Source organism: Bufo bufo, chromosome 2 (genome assembly GCF_905171765.1).
Source record: "Bufo bufo chromosome 2, aBufBuf1.1, whole genome shotgun sequence".
In the NCBI taxonomy this organism is placed as follows: Eukaryota; Metazoa; Chordata; class Amphibia; order Anura; family Bufonidae; genus Bufo; species Bufo bufo.
This window is the reverse complement of record NC_053390.1, coordinates 333,589,854-333,602,325: the sequence shown is the minus strand read 5'-3', so window position 1 is coordinate 333,602,325 and position 12,472 is coordinate 333,589,854.

Here is a 12,472-nt window from a genome sequence, read left to right as displayed (position 1 = left end):
TCTTGTTTGAAGGATGACATTCCAGGCTTTCATACAAGACCAAAATGAGCATTAGCTCAATTAACAGAGGAGAAATTACTGTTAGAAATCGAGTCGGGAATAATCGTGGGTAAAATCTGCTTTTACTTTCACTTTCATCTGCATTCACAGCATCCCGATTTATGTCAGTGATATCTCCTCTGTGCTGTCATTATGGTATTGTCTGAAAGCTTGGCAGCTTTCAAACAATACCAAAGCCCATATCTCTAGCTGGTATAAATCAGAGATATGAGCAGTTAAAGAAGCTTCCCCCTCATCTTCAGTCTGGAGGAGAATGAGGAAGCAGCTGCAGAGCTGACAGGCTGCAGGAGAAGAGAAAATAACTGTAAAAAAAATATATAGAAATATGGTATTATGATCAATGTACTGACCCACATAATAAAATTATGTTATTTTTAACACACAGTGAACACCGCAAAAAAAATACACAAAATAATGTAAACTGTAAAAATAAAATAATAAAAGTTATTTAATACACTATATAACCCAAAATGGTTCCTAAAAAAACTACAACTAATCCCACTTAATAAATAAAACATTTGAAGAGAAAATTAAAAAGTTATGACTGCTAAATAAATGTAGTCACTAAGGGGTTAAAAATGCAATAGTGTCCCTGAGTTGTGTGCCAACAAGATTTACTGCAGACACACATTAAAAATCTACAATAAAAAAGTGAAATTTTTTAGAGGGTTTTTCCAATTTTAACATGACTGTTAGGAGGTTAATGTGTACAGGAGGCTTTCAACTCTGCCCCAGTAGATGATGTTTGACGCTTTCAAATCTGCCCCATAGTTGATACGGTTGAAAAAAGACATAAGTCCATCAAGTACAACCAAGGGATAGGTGGGATAGGTGGGGACGCGAATCCCAGAATGAAGTGAGACATAAGATTTCTACACGTTTTCATAAGCATTAATGTTGTTTGCTTTTAAGAATTCATCTAAACCCTTTTTAAAACTGTTCACTCTTCCTGCTGTGACCACGTCTTGAGGAAGTCTATTCCACAGATTCACAGTTCTTACAGTAAAGAAGCTTTGATGCTTCTGGAGACTGAACTTTTTCTTCTCCAGTCGGGGGCAGTGTCCCCTTGTCTTTTGAGGGCATTTTACATGGAACAGTTTTTCAACATATTTTTTGTATGGCCCATTCATATATTTGTACTTCTTAATCATGTCCCCCGTTAGACGTCGCTTCTCAAGACAAAATAAATTCAATTATTTTAATCTTTCATCAGAACTAAAACCCTCCATGCCCCTTATCAGTTTAGTCGCTCTCCTCTGTACTTTTTCCAGCTACAGTTCGTCCTTTCTATGGACTGGTGCCCAGAACTGAACTGCATATTCCAGATGAGGCCGCACCAACGCTTTGTAAAGTGGTAGTATTATATCCCTGCCCCGCGAGTCCATGCCTCGTTTAATGCATGACAATATCCTGGTAGCCTTAGAAGCAGCTGATTGACATTGTATGTTGTTATTTAATCTACCATCTACAAGGACACCAAAATCCTTCTCTATAAATGACTCTCCAAGTGTTACATCACCTAGGACATATGATGAACAGAGATTATTACTACCAAAATGCATAACTTTACATTTATCCACATTGAACCTCATTTGCCAAGTTGATGCCCAATCACCCAGAGTGTTCAAGTTAGCTTTATAGTTTAAGGACATCTTCCATAGACTGAACGGTACTACATAGCTTGGTGTCATCTGCAAAAATAGAAATGGTGCTATTAATCCTGTCCTCGATATCATTAATAAATAAATAACATAATAGAGGACCCAGCACTGAACCTTGGGGTACGCCACTTATAAACCAGGACCATTCTGAATAGGAATCATTGACCACAACTCTCTGGACACGGTCCTTCAAACAGGTTTCAATCCAATTACAAACTATACTTTCCAAGCCTATAGACCTTACTTCACCTATTAAACGTCTATGAGAGGCAGTATCAAAAGTCTTTGCAAAATCCAGAAACACTACATCCACAGCCGCCACTCTGTCCAGGTTAGTACTCACCTCCTCATAAAAACAAATCAGTTTAGTCTGACAACTTCTGTCCTTGGTAAACGCATGTTGGTTATCACATAATATTATTATTAGCCATATACTCCTGTATATAGTCCCTTAAGAGTCCTTCAAACATTTTTCCCGCATCAGTAGTTAAACTAACTGGTCTATAATTACCTGTGAAGGACCTAGATCCTTTTTTGAATATGGGCACCATATTTGCCTTGCGCCAATCACTTGGCACTGTACCAGTACCTAGAGAATCTTTAAAAATTATAAACAGGGGCACAGCAATGACTGAACTGAGCTCTTTAAGAACTCTTGGGTGTAATCCATCTGGACCCGGAACCTTGTTCACATTTACCTTATGTAACTTATCTTGGACCTTATCTACAGTTAGCCAGTTGAGTATATTACTGGGTGTACTAACAGCCCTAGCACCACAGATATCAGCTCCTTTCTCTTCTTTTAAATATACAGAGCTAAAAAAAATAAAAAAATTTACCTGATCATTTTGTTCTCCCAGGAGATAAGTCACCACAAGAAGTCTCTGGCAGTGGCTTTCTCCTCTTCCCTAATTAAATACGTATATACATTAAGTTGAGCTGACAGGGGGTCCGGAGAGATAGCTGATCATTCGACCAACAGCTATTGAATGTGTATGGCCGCCCTAACATTTTAGTCATGCCTGTAAACTTGCCTGCTACTGCCCCAGGTGCCCATTCATGGAGGAATCATCTTTGAACATGTTTTGGGAATGCCCCTTTATGTTGAGTCTTTTGGATCTTACAACTCCCCTGCATATCAGTCTGCCTCTCATCTCCCTGTATTTGTTGTCTGTCTAAAAGACAAACTAAAAGACAACACATAGCAAACACAGCAGCAATCACAGCATATCTTTTAGTCTGGGCCATATCAACCAATCACAACATAGCTTTCATTTTACTACAGCCATCAGGGCATGATGGAAGTTGCAGTTTTGCAACAGCTGGAGAGCCACAAGTTGGTAAACATAGGTCTACAGTATTGTAAGAAGCACAGTCGCAAAATAAAAGTTGTGCTGAGACTGGTTATTATGGTCAAACTGTTTGTCTTTTTCGACAGCACATGCAGTGAGATGAGGTTGAAATGCAGGGGAGGTGAGAGGCAATGAGAAGCAGTTGCAGTCTCAGCAGTTACAGTTACATTAGTGTATACAAACTTAATGCACGCTGCATCAAAAACACATTACTTTACAACCTTCCAGAACGCTGTTGGCTGGACTTACAACCCTCAGGATTTTAAGTTTGATCATAAAGAATATATGTACCAAGCTTGGTTGAGACCCATCAAGGCACATGAGAGCCTATGAAGAACAAACAGACTAATAAACATATAGATAAAAGATAGATAGATAGATAGATAGATAGATAGATAGATAGATAGACAATAGATGGATAGATAGATAGATAGATAGATAGATAGATAGATAGGCTACTTTCACACTAGCGTTAATATTTTCTGGTATTGAGAATCTGTTTTGTCCCCATTCATTATCAATGGGGAAAAAACGTAACTGAACATAACGGAATGCTCCAAAATTCATTCTGTTCCGTTCTCATACTGGAGCAAAATGTTTCCGTCATGACCTACAATGCAAGTCAATGGAGACGGATCCGTTTTCTCTTACACAATAGAAAACGGATCTGTCCCTCATTGACTTTCAATGGAGTTTATGGATCCATCTTGGTTATGTTAAAGATAATACAACCGGATCGGTTCATAACGGATGCAGGCGGTTGTATTATCAGTAACGGAAGCGTTTTTGCTGAACCCTGCCGGATCTAGCAAAAACTCTAGTGTGAAAGTAGCGATAGATAGATAATGTAGGAAATCAGTATCACTATGAATATATTATAAGTAGGGTTGAGCGAACCCGAAATGTAAAGTTCGGGTTCGTACCGAACTTTAGGATTTTCGGACCCCGGACCCGAACGTTTCAGTAAAAGTTCGGGTTCGGTGTTCGGCCAATCAACAAGTGTTTAACTCTGTGCCCTAAGAAGCCATCACAGCCATGCCTACTAATGGCATGGCTGTGATTGGCCAGTGCAGCATGTGACCCAGGCTCTCTATAAGCTGGAGTAATGTAGTGCTGCACGTAACTCTGCTGTTACTAGTGTAGGGAGAGGATGCTGCTGTGAGGGAGAGAATAGGAAAGAATCTTTAATCAGAAGTGCTTGTTAACTCAGCGATCTACCTAGATTTAGTTTTGTGGGTGCAGCGCACAATCTTTTTACCCTTCCCTGAGCCCAGTGACAGAGAAAAATTATCCGTCTGTTAGTTAGGTGGGCGGCGGCGGCCATTTTATGCAAGCTCAGTGCACCAGCACTGCATCTGTGCTTTTGTGACATTCAAATCCAAGCTTGAAATACTGCAATAATAATCAGGGTTTAAAAAAACACCAATTTTTGGCAATATCCTACATCTGGTGCCTTTGCAGCTTTTGTCAGTGTGCAATTTAAACTGGAAATACAGCAGCAATTTTCTGTGTTTTAAAAAAACACCCTTTTTGGGCAAAATACTAAATTTTACAGCCCTTTCTGCATCTGTCAGTGTGAAATTCAAGCGCTATATACTGCTGTCAAATTCTGTTATTAAAAACACCCATTTTGGGGCAAAGTACTTGATATTGAAGCCTTTGCTGCATCTGTGATTGTTAAAAACAATATCTTGAAATACTTCAATAATTTTCTGGGTTTTAAAAAACACCAATTTTGGGCAATACTCTCCATCTGGGGCCTCTGCCGCATTAGTCAGTGTGCAATTTAAGCTATAAATACAGCTATAATTTTCTGGGTTTTAAAAAAACACCAATTTTGGGCAAAATACTTAATTTGTGGCCTTGTCTGCATCTGTACGTGTGAGATACACACTTTAGATACTGCTGTGCTATTCTGTTATAAAAAAAAAACACCCATTTTGGGCAAAATACTTAATTTGCGGCCGTGTCTGCATCTGTACGTGCGAGATACACCCTTTAGATACTGTTGTTCTATTCTGCTATTAAAAAAACACCCATTTTGGGCAAAAATGTTAATTTTGCAGTCTTTGCTGCATCTATTATTGTGAGATACACGCTTTAGATACTGCTGTGCTATTCTGGTATTAAAAAAACACAAATTTTGGGCAAAAATCTTAATTTGCGGCTTTATCTGCATCTGTACGTGTGAGATACACGCTTTAGATACTGCTGTGCTATTCTGGTATTAAAAAAAACACCCATTTTGGGCAAAAATCTTAATTTGTGGACTTGTCTGCATCTGTACGTGTGAGATACACCCTTTAGATACTGTTGTTCTATTCTACTATTAAAAAAAAAAAACTATTTAGGGCAAAAAACTTAATTTGCGGCCTTGTCTGCATCTGTACGTGTGAGATACACCCTTTAGATACTGTTGTTCTATTCTGCTATTAAAAAAACACCCATTTAGGGCAGAAAACGTAATATGCGGCCTTGTCTGCATCTGTACGTGTGAGATACACGCTTTAGATACAGCTGTGCTATTTTGGTATTAAAAAAACACCCATTTAGGGCAAAAATCTTAATTTGCGGCCTTGTCTGCATCTGTACATGTGAGATACACGCTTTAGATACTGTTTTTCTATTCTGCTATAAAAAAATATATATATTTAGGGTAAAAATCTTAATTTGTGGCCTTGTCTGCATCTGTACGTGTGAGATACACCCTTTAGATACTGTTGTTCTATTCTGCTATTTAAAAAACACCCATTTAGGGCACCAAAAATTAATTTTGCAGCCTTTGCTGCATCTGTCATTGTGAGATACATGCGTTAGATACTGTTGATCTATTCTGTTATTAAAAAAGCACCCATTTTGGGCAAGATCCTAAATTTGAGAAATATGAGAAGAGCGTCAAATAAGGGAAGTGGCCCCGGTCGTGGTGCTGCTGTGGGGCTCCTGTTGCAGGGAGAGGACGTGGTCGATCTGTGCCAGCTACACGCACAAGTGAAACACCTTCCTCAGGTGCGAGTAGGCGACAGAACCTGCAGCGGTATTTGGTCGGACCTAATGCGGCTCTACGACTGGTGAGACCAGAACAAGTACGGGCGATAGTAGATTGGGTTGCTGACAGTGCCTTCAGTTTCTTTACATTGTCTCCCACCCAGTCTCCTGCTGAAAGTTTAGAGTTGGCACCTGCAGCCGATGTCCATCAGTCTTTCACCTCACCCCCCTTGCAAATCAGCCAAGCAGTCTGAGCCCCAAGTCATGCAGCAGTCTCTTATGCTTTTTGATGACTCTGCTAGCAGGGTTTCCCAGGGCCATCCACCTAGCCGTGCACCAGAAGTGGAAGAGATTGAGTGCACCGATTCCCAACCACTTATGTTTCAAGATGAGTACACGGGAGGACCATCGCAGCACATCTCAGATGATGACGAAACACAGGTGCCAACTGCTGTGGCTTTCGAAAGTGTGCAGACCGACAAGAAGGGCAGGGGTGAAGACTGGGTGGAAGATGATGTGGAGGACAATGAGGTCCTCAACACCACATGGAATCAAGGTCATGCGAGTGACCTATGTAGTTCGGAGGATGAGGCGATGGTCGCACAGAGCAACCAGCATAGCAGAAGAGGGAGCAGGGTGCAAAAGTGGAGCGGCCAGTTCCTAGACAGTATGCCTGCTACTCCCTACCGCAGCAAGGGACCGAGCACACCAAAGCAAGCTCCAAGGAGTTCCCTGGCGTGGCAGTTCTTCAAACAATGTGCTGACGATAATACACGAGTGGTTTGCACGCTGTGCAATCGGAACCTGAATGGAGGCATAAACGTTCTCAACCTGAGCACAACCTACATGACCAGGCATCTAAGTGCAAAGCACGAGCTGCAGTGGAGTAGACACCTCAAAAACCAAGAAAGGTCTCTGGCTCCTCCTGATTCCTCTTCTGCTGCAGTCTCGGCCTCTTCATCCACCTCTGGAGTGACAGTGCCACCTGCCACCCCGCAAACAGAGGATCTGCCAGCAACACCACCACCTGGGTCACCAAGCATCTCCACAATGTCCCACAGAAGCGTTCAACTCTCCATTTCCCAAACACTGGAGCGGAAGAGGAAGTACCCCCCTACCCACCCGCAATCCTGGCCCTGAATGCCAGCATTTCAAAATTACTGTCCTTTGAAATGCTGTCATTCCGTCTGGTGGAGAACGTTATGGTGGTGGCTGTCCCACGGTACGTTGTGCCCAGCCACCACTACTTTTCTAGGCATGCCATCCCTTCCCTGTGCAACACCATCTGTGGTAAGGTCCACCTAACTATGGATACATGGACCAGTAAGCACGGTCAGGGACGTTATATCTCCACAACAGCACACTGGGTAAATGCAGTGGTGGCTGGGCCTGAGGTGGATAGCAGTTTGGCGCATGTCCTTCCACCACCGAGGATTGCAGGGAGCTTCAGTTTGCCTCCTGTTGCTTCCTACTCCTACTCCGCTTCCTCATCCTCTACCGCCTCCTCATCCGGTCAGCGTAACACCTTCACCACCAACTTCAGCACAGCCAGGGGTAAACGACAGCAAGCAGTTTTAAAAGAAGGAGCTGTGGACGGGCCTTGAACAACAGACCGATGAGTGGTTGGTGCCAATGAGCCTCAAGCCCGGCCTGGTGGTGTGAGATAATGGGCGAAATCTCGTAGCAGCTCTGGGACTAGCCGGTTTGACGCACATCCCTTGCCTGGCGCATGTGCTGAATTTGGTGGTGCAGAGGTTCCTTAAAAATTACCCCCATATGTCAGAGCTGCTGCATAAAGTGCGGGCTGTCTGTGCGCACTTTTGGCATTCTCACCCTGCTGCTGCTCGCCTGTCAGAACTGCTGCGTAACTTCAGCCTTCTAGCTCACCGCATCATATGCGACGTGCCCACAAGGTGGAACTCCACCTTGCACATGCTGGCCAGATAGTGGAGTTTCAGCTGCAGCACGCACGGGTGAGTCACTCTGCGGAACAGCACCACTTCACCACCCATGACTGGGCCTCCATGCAAGACTTGTGTTCCTTGTTGTGCTGTTTAGAGTACTCCACCAACATGGGCAGTGCCGATAACACTGTTCTCAGCGTTACTATCCCACTTCTATGCCTCCTTGAAAAAATGCTTCTGGCGATGATGGAAGAGGATGTGGCACAGTAGGAGGAGGAGGAAGAGGGATCATTTCTTATGGTTTCCGGCCAGTCATTCACAAGTGGCTCCGAAGATAGGGTTCTGCACCCACAAACGCCAGGTACACAATTGTCCAGCCAGGGCACAGTTCTGGAGGATGACGAGGTGGAGGATTAGGAGGAGGAGATGGAGGAGGAGGAAGCGTGTTCACAGCAGGGTGGCACCTAAACCAGTTCATGGCCATCAGTGGTGCGTGGCTGGGGGGATACAGAGGACACAGACGATACACCCCCCACAGAGGACAGCTTTTTGTTGCCTCTGGGCAGCCTGGCACACATGAGCGATTACATGCTGCAGTGTCTCCGCAACGACCGCCGAGTTGCCTAAATTCTAACTTGTGCTGATTACTGGGTGGCCACGCTGCTGGATCCCAGTTACAAGGACAACGTACCATCCTTAATTCCGTCACTGGAGCGTGATCGTAAGATGCGCGAGTACAAGCGCACGCTGGTAGACACGCTGCTGGTGGCATTCCCACCTGACAGCGGGGGCACAGTGGAAGCACAAGGCTAAGGCAGAGGAGGAGGAAGAGGTCGCCAACGCAGCTGGGGAAACACCAGCACCTCAGAAGGCAGGGTTAGCATGGCCGAAATGTGGAAAAGCTTTGTCAGCACGCCACAACAACCAGCACCACCAGCTGATATGGAACGTCTTAGCAGGAGGCAGCATTTCACCAACATGGTGGAGCAGTATGTGTGCACACGCCTATACATACTGAATGACGGGTCTGTCCCCTTCAACTTCTGGGTCTCCAAATCGGGCACATGGCCTGAGCTTGCCCTTTACGCCTTGGAGGTGCTGGCCTGCCCTGCAGCCAGGGCATTGTCTGAACGTGTGTTTAGCACGGCAGAGGCGTTATCACAGACAAGCGCAGCCGCCTGTCCACAGCCAAAGTGGACAAGCTCATGTTCATTAAAATGAACCAGGCATGGATCCCACAGGACTTGTCCGTACCTTGTGCAGAATAGACATGTATACCAGCCTTAACCAGCCATTGTTTTTCTACAGCGCAATTGCTTATTGTTGTATTTTGGATTTTTCACACTCTTTTGGAGTGTACCCTAATAAAAATATATATATTAAAAAATTAAAACAAAAAACGCGTGTTGGCTACCTCGTCCTCCTCCACCGCCGCTTCCACCTACACCGCTACGTCCACCGCCTCCTCAACTTCCTACTCCATATGGATCTCCAACTCATAAATCAAGTTTATTTTTTTAAATTTGTACGTATTTTATTTTATGTCATTTCACTAATTTGTCTGTTACATTTTCCGGTGAAATTCACCAATTTTTGGCTGCTATATACCACTGCTGTACCTAGTAGACAGGTTAAAAAAAAATCATTAATTTGTCTGTTACATATTTGGGTGAAATTCACCAATTTTTGGCTGGGATATACCCCTGCTCTACCTAGTAGGCACATTAATAAATTTCACAAATTTTTCTGTTTTATTCTTGGGTGACATTTTAAAATTTTTGCCGTGAATAAACCCCTGCTCTGCATAGGTGACAGGGACTGAAATTTTAAAAAATCATCTGTTCCATTGGTGGGTGACATTAACCCATTTCTGGCAATGAAAAAGCCCTGCTCTGCATAGGTAACAGGGAATTAAATTTGCTAAATTAATCTTTAATTGGCCCTTTCATTCGATCCTTCTGCTTTAATAACTTGTCCCACATTTCAGCTCGATCACATTGCAGCCATTGACCTCCCTTGGATGTGGTATCCCTTTCTCACGCACCCTCTCCGGCATGGAACCTTGATTCGCCGATAACTGTGATCAACATGGTAGGCTCAGAATAGAACATCGAAAGTTGATAGAGAAGATATCCAAATGGATCATGGACGTCACGGGGATGTGCGATCAGGCAGAAGTTATCTAGCGTCAACAAAGCGGCAGCAGGGCCTCTCCTAGCTAACGTTTCCAAATCCCAAATACCCTAGTAACATTCCCTATAATTTTTTATCAATCATTCCAATAACAGGGCATCTTAAGAGTCCTGTATTGTTATTTATCGTCACTACCTCCCTGAGTCGAGAGTGGGTAAGTGCCGCCCGCCCCCTCCTTTCCTTCAATTCTTCTGCTTTAATAATTTGTCCCACATTTCCGCTCGATCACAATAAAATTTCATCCATTGATCTCCCTTGGATGTGGTGTCTCTTTCTCACGCTCCCTCTCCGGCGTGGAACCCTGATTCGCTCGGCCAATCGTGATCAACATGGTAGGCGCAGAAAAGAACATCGAAAGTTGATAGAGCAGATATCCAATTGGATCGTGAACATCACGGGGACGTGCGACATGGTGGGGCAGTATGTTTGCACACGCCTACACGAACTGACTGATGGGTCTGCCCCCTGCAACTTCTGGATCTCCAAATTGGGCACATGGCCTGAGCTTGCCCTTTACGCCTTGTTGGTGCTGGCCTGCCCTGCAGCCAGTGTATTGTCTGAAGAGGGTTATCACAGGTTATATGGAGGGGGTTATCACAGGTTATATTACCCAATGTTTTGGGGTATACCCTAATTTAAAAATATAAAAATAAATCTAAAACCAAACAGCAGTGTATGCTACCTCCTCCACCGCCGCTTCCACCTACACTGCCACATCCACCGCCTCCTCAACCTCCTACTCCATATGGACCTCGTCCTCCTAGATCAAGATTATTCTTTTTTATTTTTGTGTATTTTATGTTATTTAAAGTCATTTCCCTATTCACATTTGTTTATAGAGCACTTGCCATGCTCTTAACCACATTTTGATGCCATTTGCAGCCATCTAGCCCTTTCCATGACATTTTTACAGCCATTTTAGTGCTCAAAAGTTCAGGTCCCAATTGACTTCAATGGGGTTCGGGGTAAAGTTTGGGTCAAGTTCGGGTCCCGAACTCAAACTTTTTTGTGAAGTTCGGTCGAACCCGTCGAACCCGAACATCCAGGTGTCCGCTCAACTCTAATTATAAGAACTAAATAAGCACAGAAGTTATGTACATTAGAACTAATAGCATTTATTTTAAGGAAACATTTTTTATTCACATGTGCAATTTTTAATCCATCTTTCACATTGGTTTAGATTTTCAAATCTGCCATCACGTGGATTGCAATACTCTTTCTGTATTTTTTTTATTATTATTATTAAAGACTGACTTCATTGACCACAGCATGCTTTACTCACCACAAATCACCTTCATAGGCCTATTTTTACAAATGAAAACTCGGCTGCTTATTTTATAGTCCAGAGAGTTTTTAAGCAATAGCGCTGTTTAAGGCTGTATAGAATAAACGATTCATTGTTGCAGTGTACAGTTTTATGATGCTTTGGGCTAAGTTTTAAAGCCCAGACATAGGACAATTAACCTTAAATGATTTCCTCACATTATTCAAACTCATGAATATGGTAATAAAGCAAGATGTGCTTTGCTAACTGGAAAAGTTCTCAGTAATAAAGGTGCCATAAAACAAGATCATATAGTTGTTTTATATTCATAGTATACAAAGACTCTTCAAAGGCATATTTTTCAAAATGAACAGTAAAACCTAAAAATGATGGAAGTAACCTTAGAACAGCACTTGTGCTTCATGTATGTATACTGTGAGTGTCAGTCATGGCTGAAAATAAAAGTTGGATGATATGAAACTGACAGAGCATACTACATTCACTAGACAGTGAAAAAAATGGCCATGAAAAATGGACGCACTGTCAGTTATTCATGGCCATGTTTTCATCCATGTTCTGTCCATCTGCCCATTTTTAATGTCCATTTTGCTCCTATTTTTCATGGCTGTTAAAAAAGCCATTATAAAACGGATGAAGTTCATTGGCTTTTTAAAATAAAATCCCAACCCCTGAAGTATACATAATGTCCTGCATAGTGTCCCCCAGCAGTGGCCCCCATAGTAGCTTATAATGTCCCCCATAGTGGCCCCCAGCAGTAATAATGTCCCCCAAAGTGGCCCAAAATGTCCATTATAGTGTCCCACAGCTGTAATAATGGCCTCCATAGTGTTCCCCAGCGGTAATAATGTCCCCCATAGTGCCCCCCCCCAGCAGTAATAATATCCCTCATAGTGGCCTCCAATGTCCCTCGTAGTGATACTGTAGTAATAATGTTTTATTTTAACTGGGGAAAAAAATTACTCACCTCTTCCACACAGAGGCAGTCACGCTTTTCTCTTGGTGCTCCCAGCATGATCACATGGTGACATCAGC